Source organism: Olea europaea, unplaced genomic scaffold (assembly GCF_002742605.1).
Source record: "Olea europaea var. sylvestris unplaced genomic scaffold, O_europaea_v1 scaffold2966, whole genome shotgun sequence".
Taxonomy (NCBI): domain Eukaryota; kingdom Viridiplantae; phylum Streptophyta; class Magnoliopsida; order Lamiales; family Oleaceae; genus Olea; species Olea europaea.
The window spans coordinates 6,556-11,099 of record NW_019248281.1 but is presented as its reverse complement, the minus strand read 5'-3'; positions in this window follow the sequence as shown (position 1 = coordinate 11,099).

The window sequence follows — 4,544 nt, the reverse complement described above, 5'->3', positions numbered from 1 at the left end:
AACAATTTAAAGAACAAATCCTAACACACAATTTTTAAAAAACAGACATTGGAGTTCAATTTTAGATCATATTGTCATGTAAGGAACCGTCTCCCTAAATTGGCATCTTTTCTTGATGTCTTCATCTCAATTTTCATAATGCCCTTGGGTATGTTTATCAAATGGGTTGCATGCGATCAGAGAAAATGACGTAAGTGGACGACAATCATGAATTGTGAAACATTTGATTGATCTGAGAATCAAAATACCAAAAACGATAGGATCCATTTGCACAATGTAGGTAAATGATAGAACCGTTTGTGCTAATTACTTAAAAATGGTTTGTTTGAGCCCGATTCTTTGTACAAAAATACATTTTGTAATAGTGTTATGGTGGAAATGTGTGGTTAAAAAAAAGGAAAAATTTTGAATTTGTGTGTAATATTATTTTATTAAAAAATCTGTGATTGAAATAAGTTCAAATAACTGTTTAAGAATGTATTTTGATAGAAAAATGAGGCTCAAACAGAGGCAAAATAATAAGGGTTTAAATGATATTTTCACTTACTATTCAACTCTATTTATATTTTCTTTATAATTATTTTGACAACATAAAGTCAAGTACTGTTATGATATGTTTGGACAGGTGGAGATTCGATAACATTTATTAGTTTAAAAATGATTAATAATTCCTTAATAAAGTTATTTATCCTTTGTTTGGCAATGATTTTTCCAACCGAAAATTAATTTTTTTCAAAGAATGTATGATTAAAAAAAATTATAAATTTCATAAAATTTTATGATTAAGAACTAATTTTCAAAAAATGTCAAAAAATTCATGGAATATATAAAGACCATGTTTGAGCCACATTTTTTCAAAAAAAAAAAAAAAGTTCTTAAACAGTTATTTGATATCATTTCAACAACACGAATTTCAATAAAAAAATATTACACGTAAATTCAATTTTTATTTTATTTTTTAACCACACTTTTTATATCAATACACTATTCAAAAATATATTCTTAAAAATATAATACGGCTCAAACACGGGCAAAATTTTCTTTAGTTTTGAAGATGAATTCTCGGCTGCCGATTATTTGAGCTCCTTTTTTATTTTTATTTTTATTTTTGTTAAGAAAAGCATTTTGAAAGTTTGAAACAATAGATTGATAGAGAATATGTGGTTAAAAATAAGGAAAAATTTTGATTTTGCTTGTAATATTATTTTATTAAAGAATGTGTAGTTAAAAAGAAAAATATATTTCGAAAATAACATGACGTGCCAAACATTGGAGATATACTAAAATGAAAATATTCATTATAATTCTGGCTCATGGATGCACCAGACTTGAAGAATATGATGCGGCTAATGGTATTTTCATCTCATTTTCTTTCACTAGTGTTGGTTCTTCATAGTTAAATTAGTAGTTATAAATTATTGTTTAAGTACCTCATCTATCATCCTTAAAACTCTAATACATGTTTATTTTCTATAGGGTTGTTTGAGCCCCATTTTCTCAAAAAAAATCTATTTTGAAATAGCCTTATGATGGAAAATGGGTGGTTAAAAAATAAGAAAAATTTTGAATTTACTTGTAATATTATTTTATTGAAAAATATATGACTAAAATGATGTGACATTATTGTTGAAAAATATATTTTGAAAAATAAATGTGGCTCAAACAAGGGCTATGTTTATTTTGTTCGTCCTTTCTTTACTCGTCTTGATCCATCAAGTATTCGTGCTCTTCCACTTCCGATATCAAATCGAAAAAGAAGACGAATTGAATTAGTCAAGAGAATGGTGTGTACAAACTAGTCCTAATTAACTTGATTTGAATGATTAAGGTCCCGTTTGTTTCTCATTCTTTGGCCAAAAAATGAAAAATATGACCATTATTCATCATATCAAGCCATCATATTTGACTTCCTCTCTTTTGTGTGGATCTTATAACGACTAATCATTTTCATGCATATAAGAATGAGACAAAGAACAATTGAGAAATTAAAGTTGCAAAAGATTGGTCAAGAAAGACAATTGTGCATAGTTTATATATTGAGTCCCTATTTGAGTTTGTTAAAAATTATATTTTTAATATATTTTGATAAAATATACAAGCTAATAAAAGTTATAAGTCATATAAAATTAATTATTGAATTTAAGTCATATAAAATTAATTATTGAATTTAACTTAAAATATTATTAATTTTTTAGTTAAATCAAATAGAGGCTAAACCCTTGTTCGAGTCCCCTTTTTTGGGAAAAATATATTTTGGAATGGTAATATTTTTTTGTAGAATGTATGGTTACAAAATTGAAAAAAATTTAAATTTACGTGTAAAATTACTTTATAGAAAAATGTGCAGTTGAAAATGAATTTTGAGAATAATGAGCCTCAAACAGAGGCTAAGTATTAATCATGATATTCTATTATAAATTACTAAATATATTAATCGTGAAAAAACTAATGTTATTATACGAATCATAAATGATTAAGATTGATTAATTATATTCATACTAAAATTTGCTACTAAATTAATTATTCAAATGAATAAAAAGTTGACATTTCATAACTTTACAGCAGTAAAACAACATAATTGAGTCGGCTTTTGGTCATTTAGCAGATATTACTCTATTTTTTTAATTTTTAATTTTTAATTTTTAATTTTTTGTTTTTACCAAACATAACTTTAGTTGAAAAGAACACATTAACATGACTTGATTGATGAGAATTGGATTACACGAAAACAAAACCTTAAACGAAATATGTCACTTAGGAACTTGAAAATTTTAAGGTATGTTTGATTTGTTGCTTACCAGATGTATTCATTTTCTCACTTTTGTAGAAAACTCGCCAACGTATAAGATTTTTTGTGAGTTAAGAGTATCTTTTCCCACAAAAAATAAGGTCTAATTTGTAGTTCAATAGCTACTATGAAATTCGAAGTGTGATGAGAATTGTGATCTATATGTTCAATATACTAATTCTAAACTAACAAAGCAAATAAACTATTTATTTAGTGCTTGTTTATACCTCATTTTATGTGAGTAATGTATTATATAATAGTGATTGATGTTGAAATATGTGGTTAAAAAAAATTTTTATTTACGTGTAATATTATTTTAATGAAGAATATGTGGTTGAAAATGAGTACTGCAGAAAAATAATGTAGTAGAATGTGGAAAAGTGGTAGACGAACAAAGCCTTAATACGTGAATGTTTGTATTTGAATCGTGAATTCTCTTGTTGCCATTTAATTCAACTTTTAATTCAGAATTTAGTAAATTCATGCATTCAAAATAATCGATAATCCATTTTTATTCAATATTTTTTCCCAAAATATATTTAACACGATCCGATCATATTTCTAGCCTAAATTTATATGAAAAATGTGAATTGATTCACAAGATTTATCACACATACCATAAATATTATTTCTAATACTTATTGTTCATGTGTTAATTTTATCGCGTTCTAAACTTATTGTGAATATTTTTACATTATAATAAGCAACTTATTATCTAATTAGTAATCAAACAATTAAATAGTTCAATAAGAATGTAAAACCAATCAAGAAAAATCATGATATAATAAATGATTGTCTTGAATTAAAATAAATAAATAATATGGTTCATCATTCATCCAATACAATAGAAAACTTAGCCAACCATCCTAATTATTAAGCCCTTGTTTGAGCCCCATTATTTTGAAAAATACATTTTTGAACAGTGTTTTGACATTATTTCAACAGCACATTTATCAATAAAATAATATTACGCGTAAATCTAAAACTTTTTCTTATTTTTTAATCACATATTTCTCATCAATACAATATTTAAAAAATCATTATTTCCTAAAAAATAGGGCTCAAACAAGGGCTAAATTATACAAAATAATGAAAAGACATCACATGGATCGAAGAAATAAGGAAGAAAGCAGAGAAATTCACTTTCTTGAATGAAATCTTGATTTTGGATGGGTAATCTTTAAAAATTATGCACAATTCCCATGATATTGGTGATGTAGCATCGTTCTTCACATCCAAAATATGTTGAATCTATGAATTTTTAGGTCTAAGGAAGGTTTCCAATAATATGGGCGTGTTCTCCTTACCTAATTTTTTTTTTGCGTTTAATATTGAGGCGCGCGCCTAGGAGCTTTGGGATGCCTCAGTCTCCTCCTTTCGGTTGGTGGCGTGCGCCTCCCCTGTAGGCGATGTAGCGCTTCTTGACTAAGTTCAAGCAACAAAATAATTTTCAGTATTTTTATCATAACTTTCTTTTTCGATATCCAATTGAGGTGATTCAAAGTGCATTGGGAAAACTTCTCAGAGGGCTAAAATTCTTCCTGGATATCATTTTTCCAATTCAAAGGATTTCTATGCCAAAATGGGGCCTCAATATGAAACTAAAAATTTCGAAACATACTTTTTTCGTTTGAAAGTTGATGTATGATAATATTTTGACTATAATTCATCCATTTGACTTTTTTTCACATCTAATTGACCCTGATCACTCTCAAATCTTCATCGTGAGGTTCGAAACAACTTTTGAATATTTGCA